Genomic DNA, 13,747 nt, shown 5'->3' with positions numbered 1-13,747 from the left:
TCATGTGCATATGAACAATCAACATTATTCTGAAATTCCTGGGGGTCTGGCAGCAATTACAGACTCACTGTTCTGACTGTGCTGACCCTTTTTTCTAGAAGGCTTAAGCCTCAGGTGCAAGTGTACATTCTCTACATTATATGGCAATTGTCTATCCTACCTCCCAGTAATTCCAGTGAAACCTTATCAAGTTCAGTAAAAACCTTCCTTCTGGATTTCTTTATTATACAAATGGTCCCCAAAATCTTACTTTTCCTTTTAGTTTTTGGCTGACATCTGCTTCTCATCTTACCATAGCTATCTTTTATGAAAGCCATCTAAATTTTTGATTAGGGTGCATTGAAGCTACTCTTCCCTTGAGCACAATAGATAAAGAAGAGAATATTAAAATTGTAATCTGATTGTAGAGTGCCTGCATTTTTCTTTTGGTTGAAGAGCAGAACATGCTGACATTTACTCTGGAAACATGTTTCCTGAGACTTCCTCTGATGTATTGACAGTTACAGAATCTCTACTGAAGACAACTCTACCATGGAGCAAAAGAATCAAAATGAAGAACTTTTGGCAAAGTTTATTGTTAGATGTCTCTGTTATACTCACTTATGATCTGTGTTATGCCAGACCCACCTCCTTTCATTCTATAGCATAATAAACTTGTCTTTAGTCTGCATTTTAAATAACAAAGCCTGACTATATCACGGTTTTCCCCTTTGAAAATTAGATAAATTAATTTATATGAAGAAAAGTGTTCACTTTTATTGCTTTGACAGGTGCCAATTCAGCTTAAGCTGAATAAAATATGCTCAAACATAAGCATAACTCGTGCCTTAAAATATTAGGATATAACATGTTTGCCTACTTTTTTCCAGGTGACATCATCCATGATAGAACTACTGTGCCTTGGGCTATAATTTTATTATTTTATTTTTTATGTTTTGTATCGTGTTAGCAGATCTTGTGTCTGTGTATTAAAGCAATGTTTTCTGTTTTTTTTTTTTTTGTTTTATTTTTTCCATTTGATAATGCATAGCTTGAAACATACTGTAAAGTGATTAATGTGTATGGCATACACATATGTGCAAAGCAGAGACAGCTTCACAGTATATGCATAAAACTTCCATACACTATCAGTAGGATAAATCCTGTCAGTAATATATCATGTTTATATAATCTTCCATATGTTTAAAAATATTTTCATGTACAAAATGGTCATGAATAATTCAGCTTCCTAGTGGTAAAGTGGAAAGTCTTATTTATATTTAAAATATAGGACTTCTTTAATTTAAAGGAAAGATTAATCAGGTCATTTGTTTTTATTGCTGATGTCTTTACTAATCAAAATTGATATGTTTGTTAATAACATCTTTCATTTGAATCTATTAAAACATAAAATTGTTTTCTCAGACCAGCTTCATGTAGTTTAGCAACCCTGAATTATCTTCAGTCCTATAAAATCTCCCAGACAGCCCCATAAAAATCTAGATCATCTACAGGCTGAACATCTCTGCTATTACACTATTGACAGCAAAAAGTGATTACATACTTTTCACTGCAATGGTATTAGTGATGACCTGCAGGAGACGAGATATAGACACATTTTCTTTCAAAACAGTGTGAAGCCTGATGAAATGTTAATACGGTCAGTGGTCTGACTGCTATCTAGATAGATAGACAAACATATATGCTGCTTGAGTGATGGAAAAGTTAAACTAAAGCTTTATGTAGTATATAACAATATCCAGTACTTCTGCAGTGTAAAATATGACCAGTGGTGTAAGACCTGTGCTGTCTCCTGACACATCAATAAACCCTGGCCTCTATAAATTTTACATAGCAAATATATCTTTACTTTTAAATGAGATGAAGGATCTCTTCAGTTATGAAGCAGCCCCTTTCCCCACCCTATCACTGTTGTCCTCGCTGTGCAAATATACAACCAATAAATGTACTCTTTAATTGCTTTGTCAACCTCGAGAGAAAAAATTCTGCTACTCAGAGGGCAAACCTGATCAGCAGTAACTGTTTTCCTGTAGGCATCCAAATTCTTCAGGGAAGGAACTCATAGAAGCTGGGATAATCCACCTTGATTTTCCTAAGCACACATCAAGTTGCCCTTACTTTTGAATGCAGATTTACACAGTATGTAACAGTAACACCTGCTGAATGTAATTCATATGTGCAAGAATGCTCCTTCAGACCAGTCGCAAGCACATAAAAGGAGGCAACAGGTGGAGATGACATGTCAGTGAGGGGAACACGGGGCAATAAAAGGACAGAATTGGTCAGAAAGTTACAGATGCATCATCTGATGAAAGAGTATCAAGAAACCTGTAGTCAGAAAGCCGGAACAGAGCATTTGTCTTGCATATATGCTGTTTGTAGTCAATATAATCTGCAAACTTTGACATCCTCCCCGGTAAACAGGGAATTTAGGATATAATTTTAGGTTTTGTACATTGACAAAGTAGCCCAGACCTCACTCTCACTGGCGGGTATTTCTGTCTGATCATTGCATCTCTGAAACCAAAAAATCCTGCAAAGATATTACACCTGTGTGAAGTGAGAAGGTGTAATTTTACTTGCATCCATTAACTCATGAAATAAGGATAGTATGGTATTAAATTCTTATGGATTTTGTTGCTAAATTGGAACAGCTTGTACTTAAATCATATAGATAACAAAATTAAACAGGGCAGCTGACTGTTATATGTGTCCAGATATTAGATAAGTGGTATAATTAAAAAAGTTAAGACGTCAAGCTTCCTCCAAGGTACAATAATGAGCATAAATGCAAAAATAAATCTTCTGAACTCTGATCATCCAAAGATGGACTGCTAGATGAAGAGTTTGGGAGCTGTGTCCATTGGGGTGATAGTTTGGATAGCTGGAATATTTACCCAGATATCACTAATGATCCATTAAGTAAATCTCCACCTTGATCGGTGAAATAGTTACTGATTTCTTGAGGCTGAATGTAACTGAGAGCATTGACAGTGCTTGAAGCTCCTCAGTCTTTCCTGGTTTACACACACCAGAATAAAATGAAATTCTTTACCACTGAAGTCACCTCTGGTGTCACTGAACGCATACACGAGCTCACAACATTGCTTAGGTATGTAAATTATCCATTGTAACCTTGGTTAAGCTAGTGGGCCTGAATTGCTGAGTTTACCCTGAAACATCTCTGAACTGTGGTCAGGCTGCAGTGTTACCACGTAGAGATGAATCTGGCAGAGTAAGAGAAATGTCTGTATTCATCTTGTCATCAAACTACCACAAGGAGAATGTACAAGGCAAAAAAAGACACTAGCAATGGGCTTGTTAGAATTGCATTCCAAATAGCATAGGAAAAAGTCCTGCCTGTGACACCTGAGGCAGAAACATCTGTGTGACATACTGTCACCTCTCAGGCTTTTCCTCATAGAGAAAGCCATAGCTCAGGAACATCCTTTCTAAAATGTTTCAGAATTATGAATGTTTAAGGAAACAGTTCTTTGAATCTCTTATTTAATCTGAATTAGTAGTTCTGGAGGTGCTGATCATGGTAAAGTCTGGTCATTATGGTCTTTGAGTTTCTCAGTGCTTTCATTTCAAAACTTAAAAACACATCTTAAATGACCCAATACAGTAAAAAGCTACAAAATATAGCTATATGACATTGTGTAAGTACCCTATAAATACTTAAGCTTTTAAAATTAAAATTCTACTTTTTTTTTTTAATGGAAGAAGCTGCTCATTTCAATATCCACAAGCACTGCGTGACTTATCAGGAGAGAAATTATTTGCTTTCTTTATATTTTCCATTCTGTATATTATTTGCTTTATAATTGAACTTTTTATTTTCTTCAAGTGAATACAACTTATGCCTTGAAGCTTTTCAGTGTGGTAGCCTATTAATTCAAACAGGTTTTTTATGGTTTGGAAAGGATTCAAACTGTGCCAATTTGAAAACATAAGTTTTTATGTATTTGGAGCTTTTAGAACCTGAACTGTAATACTACAGAGGCCTTATATATGGTAGGATTTCTGAAAACAGAGAAGAGGCTGAGTGAAAGACATTGTTTTCACTTTAAAAATAGATCCAATGTCATCAATTAAATACCTTTTTCAAGAAATAAGAATGGCATTGAGTTGCCCATTTCGAGCACAAATCCTAACTAGAAGACTGTAAACCTGGGACCAGTGTTTGTGCAGATTGTTTCCACCTAGGAACTACATTTTGGAGGCAAGGGTTTTGCAAGATTTGTGCAGTCTTGCACAGATAAGAATCATTCTGCTGATTGCTGTCCACGAGCCCATACTTGTAAGGACATTAGGCAGGACAAGCAAATTGGCTCTGCATGAATTTATTGAAAAAATCTGTTCTGACAGAAGCTGAGAAGGTAGGGCTTGTGTGGAAATTATGTACCCCTAAGATTGCAGGTAGAGAGAAAGCCAAGTCCTGTTATTTGTTTCCATTAATGGGAGGTTTTGATCTTTGTGTTTATCCCTTCTCAAGAAGCTTTTCAGCTTTTCCTTTCAGTTCTTTGACTCAGTACAGTTCAGTAACTGTGTAATGAGAAACAAAACCTCTGTTTTCATATGCAGTTTTAGCATATAAAGCAATTTGTGCATAAATTCATCCCACTGCATGATAGGTTACCCATCCTAAATTCCTTTTATAGATTTAATTTTCCAATCCCCTCCTTTTTCTTTTAATCTTGTTCAGTGTTTTTAAAGCTGTTATTGAAAATCAGGCTTTTAAAAACATAAATTATCAGACACAGTTGCTTTCAACCACATTATCAGCAAATGGCTAGAGTACAATCAGACTAAGTGCTTCTTCCTGTTGTCTTTTACACACGCTCACATACACACTCACTCCACAGATGAAATCACACTCAAATGCACTTGACTAAAGCAGCTGATGAAACCTTTTTTCTGCTTTTCCCATGTGGCAGGTGAAGGGAAGATCGTGTCCCTGCACAGCAGTACCATCACTTCCCCTGTGCCACTTTCTTTTGCATGATTGGGCTGTCAGTCCCACTCAAGGGACTGAACACTGCTTTAGAAAGGTCATGTTTCCCTCCCTCAGCAGCTGCTGTTTTCCCCCTTTCACTCTGTATTCGCTGGCCCCTTCACCAGTAAGGGAAGTCAGGCACCCCAGCGCTCTTGGCCATGCCACTGCATAAAAGAGGACACAAATCAAAGGACCTGGAATCTCTCTGAGCATGATACTGCAGTCTTGCCTTCATGATCCTTCCAGACAATGTTGAGAGCTGGTAAATGCTGCTCAGGCAGGACGTTCATTTTCTAAGCAATAACATTGCTACAATAGGCTGCTATATTGCAGGAATCTGGAAAACAAAAGAAAGAGACAAAGTAGTTCTTACCTTGTCTGGGAGAAATCAGCATCTGACACAGTACTTCAATTCTGACAGAATACTTAAAAAATGGCAATATTTCAGGAACAGGCTAATTTTCTTCACTGAGATGGGAATAGTAAAATTCTTATGGGTATTAGTTCATTCTGTTTCACTGGACACTGATGATTACAATTAGGTTTATATCAGGTAAATGGTTTGTAACCGTTTGTAAAGATTTTAGTTGAGTATTGTTCTCAGTGATGGTGCTGATCTGATCCCTAGGGAAGTCCATAGACAAAGGGACTGGGATATGATTACTACATCCACACAGTTACTTAAGCATGCTCTATTAAACATTACAATTTAATAGAACTTAACTCCCACCATGGCTCTGTCTCTTTTTCTTTAAATCCAGAGTAGATATTCACATTTCTCACACAACACATCCATCTTGTTCATACCTGGTGATGTTTGACTAAATCTGGGGTAAGTTTTTCTTACTACTTTGTCTGTGTTACCCATTAATCTCTCCATTCTCTGTAAAGATCTCATACATCCATGTGCTCACCAAAGCTGACGACTCAATGAGGGTGACCTCAATACTCTTCTGTGAAACTGTTTCCATCCTCTCCTGCAGAAATTTTGCCATCTCTGATCTCCTGACCCTCTTTTTTGCTTTCCAAGCACATCTCTTTGTCTTTCTTTCTTTTCTTCTTCTATATTCTAAAACTCAAAAAAAAAAAAAAAAAAAAAAAGGTTATTGTCTGGTTTAGCTTCTCTGCTTGCCATCCTAACCCTGTCCAGTCTAAATCTTCAAACTGCTTCTAATTGCTCATTTGTCTGCACATGTTCCTTCCTCCTGCCTTTCTCCATGACTGTACCTCCCTTTATTCTTTCCCACTTTTGAGATCGCTTGTCATTTCAGCCCAGTTGCTTTTCCAAGTACAGTATATCTTCCTTACAATTTCAAGTCTAAGATAACGTGTGACTTCCAAATTTTTAGGTGCCTGGAGGTGTTGGAAACTGAAGAGGTGTGAGGTGGTATTTAGAATTGATGTTTGCAATCTGGCTGTACCTCCTTTGCACTAATGCATCTTGTATGGAAATCAAAGTTCAAGGTACATCTGAGGTGTTTTTCAATCAGAACGAACTTGCTCCCTTTGTTTTCCTTGGGAAAATTTTGCTTGCTGGTGTAGTAAGCAAAACACTACAACAGTTCAATGCTTTCAAACACAAATCCATAAAGCTTGCAAGAACAAAAGATTTCCTAATTTTTCTAAAATTTTCTTGCCTCGTTTCCTTTGCCAATGTATCAGCTATTTCTTTTCTTGACCTCTGATAACCAAACTGTTATTTTTCTAACAGATAACTAATTTAATTTAATTCATGGGATCTAATAATAGAATTATTTTTCTGTTTTCAATTCACAAATAGGTTTACACCACCTGCATTGTGCTTGCTGAAATATATCCAGTTTCTCAAAAAAACAGTTCAAAAAAGGAGTAAAAATTGTGGACAAATGTCCAAATGACTTATACCATCATTGTTTCAATGAATTGAAATCAGTCTGAAGGAATCTAAATTCATTACTTTATTTCCATTCTTTAGTTAGCAATGCAGATGACTGGACTTGCCAGATGCTGTGCAAGGGAGATGAGTAATATTCAAAATGTTGAGTCCCATGTTGATGCTCAGCCACCAGCCAAAGCTTTGCATCTGTTCAATGGCCTAATAGAAATTCAAGCTGCACTGCCAAAAGTGACTTAAAAGAAATTTAAACTTTATCCATTTTAACCAGAGGACTGGAAATTAATATATGTCATGATTTTGCTTGAGCTGGTATACACTGCACAATTTTTCTGTCAGTGTTTCCTTTCTGAAAACAGTTATTTGAAAGAATCTGTGTTATGGAAGCATGCAGAAAGCATGGCTTTATGTTACTTTATTTGAAACTTGGCCCATGAGAACAAGTCTGTACTAAACAGTCTGTTTGAGCTGGTACAACAAAGTAATACAGAAAAGCGTGTGGTCTTTTCTTGATGACATGGCCTGGGTAAGAAGAATGGTGTAAATAATATATGCATGTGTGAGGAGCACCCCAAACTGCTTGTGCTGCTAAGGGTTTTGCCCCAAAATAGTAATGCCAAGAAGAAATTAGCAAATATAAAATTTGCTTAAGCTGACCATTAGCAGAATTAAACAGCAACCAGGGAACTAGCAATAGAACTCTGAGAGAAGGAGTCAGCTTGAGAAACGATATAAGAGAGACATGAAGATCTGTAAAGCGGGAGAGATCCTGCTGGGGAATGGGCTGGGCCAAGTGGCTGGGTGCTGCTGGCTCTGCCAGTGGGCACAGAAGGGTCGGGTGCCACACTGGGGACTAGCATCAGTGTGGGCTTGGCACCACTGGAGCTGCCACACTGTCTGGGTGGCAGGCGGCTTATCTTTTGCATTGCTGATACTTATACTGAATGTATAGTTCTCTGATTGCTGGCTAATTAGATCATTAATAAATTAATAAACTTTTTCCATCCTGATTTCATTTAAGCCTCATGAGTTAAGCTGATTTTCTCCATGACAAAATACCAGTTATCCTGTAGTAACAATACAACAGCGTCTTTGATGCTGGAAAAACTGACCATTATAGCTATAGGCTTTGACTTGCTGCTTCATTATGCCAGTGACTGGACATCAAATCTGTTTTAAACACTTCTAGCAAATCCGTCTCTCTGATCTTATAAATGTGGTTCCATGAAGAAAATACGTCTTTCTGTTCCTCTCCTCCGCCCCCACAGGCCATGAAAGATATCCTGGATTCCCCTGAGCAAACTGTCCATAGGGTATCTGCCAAAAAAAGACATTTAGTCGACATTGCAACAGAGATGCAAAATATACTAGAAAGACAGGCAGCAATGCTGAGTGATGCTAGAGTGTCCACATATTTATAGCTGTAAAATGTGCTGGCTTAACAAAGGCAGCCAAGTGTACTCTAACAAAATTACAATGTTGACAGCTGTGTCCAGGGACAATAGGTACCACTAAAAGTTTCTCATGTGGAAAACATGGCTCTAGAATCTTGAAATTTGCTTTAATTCTTTTTTCTGATCATTGTCATTTTCCTAATGTCTTATCCAACTACCACCTACTTTTTTTAACTCTTTAGCAGAAAGGGAGACATTTCAATGCTGTGTCCATTGAAAAGTATAGCAGCAGATACTTACTGATATGCAATGTGTTGATTATGCATTAGCAATTAAAAAATACTGTAAGAAGCTTCAAGGAAACTGAGCTGAAGTAAAAAACCTCACATTTCTCTTCAGAGCTTTTTGTTTTGTCTGAATGCCATTTGACATATATTTTGTGTTTTGTAACTAAGGATTTAGAGTGATGTTGGTTAGTGTGAGGTGTCCCTGCCCATGGCAGGAGGGTCAGACTAGACGATCTTAAGGTCCTTTGCAACCCTAACTATTCTATGATTCTATGATTTTTATTCTGTGTGAAAATTTACATTTGTTTTTAATTCAGAGATTAAAAGAACCATCATATCTGTGGACATCAAAACATGTTATACATAATTTTCTCCGCAGAACAAGAAGCAGACTATCAGGATTGTATTAATTTCCTGTTCTGCCCTTGAGCTGTAAACATGTCCTATTGTTCTGCTTGTGATGCTTGCATCTTTTCTTCCTTTAAACTGCACGATACCAGGCTTAACTTATTCTTTTTCAGAATCACTTGTTTTCTTCCTTCTTCTTTTTCCTTTTCTTATACTAATAATTCTATCATCTCCCCAACTTATTGTCCCAGCTGAGGAGCCTTATAAAATCTTTCCATAAATGCATTATATGAACTGTGGTGGTTGTCTGTCCAACTCTGCATTCTGTGGGCCCTGCCATAAATATAGCACCTGGTTAAGTGGTGGATCTCCTTGTGACTCTAAACTGAAGATGCCAAATGTTTTGGTGGATTCCAAACGTAATATGATAAGTGAACGGAGAGAAAAGAAAAATCCAATAAAGGTTGTTGAACAGAACAGTATTATATTTGGTATAAGAACTCCTTAAACTGCAGATGGCGGGAAGCTGAGAGACTTTTAGTTTAAAATGTATTGCTGGATGCCTGCCTGGTTCTTACACTCCTCCTTTAAACATCCACTAAAGATTATTTTTAACATGAGATACTGGAATAACTGAATGCTTGGTTTGTTATGGTATGGCTGTTCTTATATTATCCTATGTAGATGCTTATGATGACAGATTTCAAAAGCAAATTAATACTGTTGAGGTTTCAGCCTACTTATCCCAGCCAAAAGCAGGACAGATGCTCAGCCATGGACTCATACATTCAGTGTCAGGGTATATTCAGATTTTCAAGTCTTTCTTAAATGTAGAATTACTCTGCAGAGAGGAATGTGTAGGAGCAAGAAACCTAACATTATAATTCTTTACCACCAGCACATACTATTAAACATACGTTTGCATCTGTTTTATTATATTTTTCATGATGACTGTGCATATGAATGGGATTCAGAGTTGGCTGGTGCAGTTACCAATGGTATCAGTATTGGTAGGGTACTAATATGAGCACAAAATAGCATTGTTCTTAACTTCCACTTTAACGTACTTTGAGTGTAAAAGATCATTCATTGTATTTCCATTTTGGTCTTTTTTTTCATCTTATACAATGCTAGGTAAACATATAAATTTGCTAGTGCTTGTTTTGATTTTATCTAAGTCTTATTAAGGCCCATGATGGGATTTGAAGACCTTGGAGTATCATCTACTTTATGTTGTCAAGCTAACTCAGAAATGATCCCTAACAGGAGTCCTATCAAGAATGAAATGATGGGTTTCTTTCTTCTTTTGCCTCATGTTGGCTGATCATTCCTGGACACAGCCCAATTTAGCACAGATGTGTTTTTTCCTCCTATTGGTCAAATTTGTTTGGTTACTGATTTTTTTTTTTGTTTGTTTGTTTAAAAAAAGCTAACTCAAGCATAATCAACTTTAATGTAGGACGGTCTCAGAAATGCAGTGTAAAATGTTGTCAGGCTCAAGAATAGTAACCACTGTGAATTAATACCCTTCGCTAAAATGCACATGGAGTCAAATAAAACTAACAGTAAAACACTGACATTATGTAACCAATGCTGTATCCAAAACCTCAGTGTCTTTTGTCCTTAAGAGCTTAAGCTAAGTAGATGGAGATGACATGAATATTGTTTTTCAAAGTTCATGAACTTTTATTCTTTTACTTGGGGACAATATAAGTTATTCTCCTGAATCTAATCAGTTTTGCCTATAATTACAGCTGCCAGAGATCAGAATCTGGCTTTAGCTTCTTACAAGAGCAATTGAGTCAGAAGCGTGTTTTGTTCCAGCAGCAGCTGCTAAAAGGTCAATAGAGCTTTTGAGGACAGAAAGAGATAGTAAAAAATCCAAATTGTCAGGAAAAAAGAAAATAGTAAATGAACTGGCTTTTACTGTGTTGTCCATTTCAATCTATTTTGACCCAAATTCCATAGCCAGTTAAGTTAGTTGACTAATTTTAACTGGAAGGAAAAAGTTATTGGTTGCAAACTATTTTTCTTTTCTTCAAAAAAGAACTTTGATCTATCTGTGGAATGTGTACTTGTTCCCACCATGAACAGAGAGCCTGTTACCCTTCCCTCTCTCCTGCATGCAAAATCTCCCTTGTGGATTTCACAGTGGTTAACAGAAAGTGTTCATTGAATTATTATTTTTTTTTTTCAATATTTCAGAAGTTAATTTCTGCGGAATCCAACAAATTAAAGGAATCAGAGCTGAGAGCAAGCACTCAATGGTAATGTCAACAGCCCAGGTCTCTGGCAGGAAAGGCTAACTCTGTATGCTCACAGTCTGAACTGGCTTTTTTCAGCTGAAAGCAAATCTCTGGCAGACACTCACTGCAGCTGTAGTTTTATTGACAGTAATGATATTTCAGTTTTCAAATGACAGAAAATATGTTTGGTACTTTCAGATTTGTTTCCATTTGGGTCAGAGGTCTTTTCACGCCTTTCATAAATGATGGAAAAAATACAAATTAACTTGTCTAAAAAATTAGATCTACAGATTATCTTCAATGTTTGAATAACAAGTTTATTCTTACCAGAAGTTCCTACTGAAATATTCTGCACAAATATTTTCTCTTTATGGGTAAAATTATTCTGAACTTCTAATTATTTGTTTCATATGTACAGAACTGTAAAATAGCTGATTGTGACAATAAATCATAGCTATTATGATATTCAGATGTTGTGCCTAATAGCATGACATTGTTAGTGGAATAATATAAATATTCCAAGCTGATACAATGTCATTTTGGATTGCCCAATATCAACATAAACATGTAATTTCCTTGAAAGAGGAAGAATAAATTTGTATCATTTCACCTTAGAGACTGGGGTTTGAAGCACAGGTAAATTAAATGCCTTGATCTCATGAAGCAGGAGTTAACTGAGATCATGTAGTCTAAAGTCTACTGTCTGAAAACCAGCAATATGAGTACATCACTCCATCTATTCACCCTATCTACTCATCCATCCATCCATCCATTTTATTTCTTTTTCTCTTTACATGGTACTAAATTTTGTCCAATTCATAAAAATATGGAAAGAAATTAAACAGGAGAAAAAAAAGATAAAATAAAGGAGGATGATAAAGAGAAACTTATGTGCACTGGTATTGCTTCTCAGGTGTTTGTCTAAACTGTCACTGGAGTTGCCCTATGGTGAAGACTTTCATCACCTTCTCAGGCTGTTCAAGCGTTCCATTACTTTTGCTGTTTGAATTTTTTTACAATGTCTTTATTGCAATCTAAGTCAATTATTTTTTTTCTATTCCTCTATGTGTATTGAAAGCCATTGTTCTTGTGTTTAAACAACAGCTTACACAGCTGAAGACAGTTATGTCTCCTCTGTCTTGTAGAAAGCTTATTCTAAAGAGGATGTCACAAAGTAACAAAGAGCTGCCAAAGAGGAAAAGTGTTCTTCAAAGAAAAAAATATACTAAAGATAAAAATGATAAAGTATTAAAATGGAAAATATTTTCAAAATATCTATTCAAACTCAGTGGTCTGTAATGACAGCGAAAATAATTGGAAGTATTTATAAGTACTACTACTATAATAAAGTGCTAAATATCTAGACTTTTCAGACAGCTGAATAATATATAAAATCCCCAAACTTTTACGGGTGCAAAGAGTTTGAATGCTTATGGTGCTTATCATTGTAAATGAGGAGCAATATTTTTAAAAGAAAGGGTAAAGTGACAGATTTCTAGAGGAGATAGTGAATTAAGCTCAGTTATGGTATTTGAGGAACATTTCTGCTGTGGCAAAATAAAAAACAGTATATGGTCCACAGGACATTCAGTCTAACTTTAGTGATTGCTAACAGCTTTATTTATTTGATTATTCTTTATAATTGTAATATTTAAATCCATAGCCTTATTTTTATGACAGACATTTGGAACTTTGATGAATCTCATAGACATATAATTCTAGATTTATACAGGGGAAAATGAAAGGAAGAACTGAGTTCTTAATATCATCTTACAGTATCACATAATGTGCTGAAAGGATTTCTTTGTGGAAATAATTTTCTGTCATTTATGAATACATGATAAACTGACACAATAAAAGCAGAAATTTTCTGTTTTCAGGTCATAACACCAGCATAAGAACAAATATTTTTGTAGTAGAAAACACATTCAACTTGAATGCAGTGTTTCACCTTTTCCAGCTTAATTTGGAGTAGAAATGAAGTCAAGTGTAGCTCTTTTGCTGAAATTTTAAAAAATAAGAGAATATTATGATTCTGAGCTTCTAGGTCCTCAGAAATATTTTGGTTTCAGTTGTTGCTGAAATGCTGAATTTCCCAGTTTATACTCATTTATGCCCAGTGCAATCTGACACTGAGAATTACTGGAAGGATTCCTTCGATTAGAATCCCTCAGGTCACAGCTCGTTCCTCTGCAGCACAGCATACTATTGCTTCTATTCAACTTGGACATTTTTTTTCATGGCAGGCCTTTAGGATGAACAAAACTACACAAGTTGCAAAGGATAAGCTGACATTTTATCTCTCTGAAGTTTGTGGTCACATTGTAACTGAGAGGGGAAAAAAAAAAAAGGCTGAAAGAAAGGATAGATTTACAGTCAAGAAGTAGCTGAATACTGCTCCATTTAAAACAATAAGGATTATTCTCATTTACCATTAGATGGCATACATACAGTATAAAATACATGACGAAACAGAATTCCAGTGCACTAGGTGAAAGGTTAAGTAATACTTCTGTAGTATTACAGATACACACTAAAGTCTTCTAATAGTACTTGTTTCCACTCAAAGTTGTTATGTCTAAAGAATCTCAGACTCTCTA

The sequence above is a fragment of the Pezoporus occidentalis genome, unplaced genomic scaffold (assembly GCF_034315485.1).
Source record: "Pezoporus occidentalis ecotype Australia unplaced genomic scaffold, CSIRO_AGI_Poc_V1 ctg42, whole genome shotgun sequence".
Classification (NCBI taxonomy): Eukaryota; Metazoa; Chordata; class Aves; order Psittaciformes; family Psittacidae; genus Pezoporus; species Pezoporus occidentalis.
Note: the sequence above shows the minus strand (reverse complement) of the source record.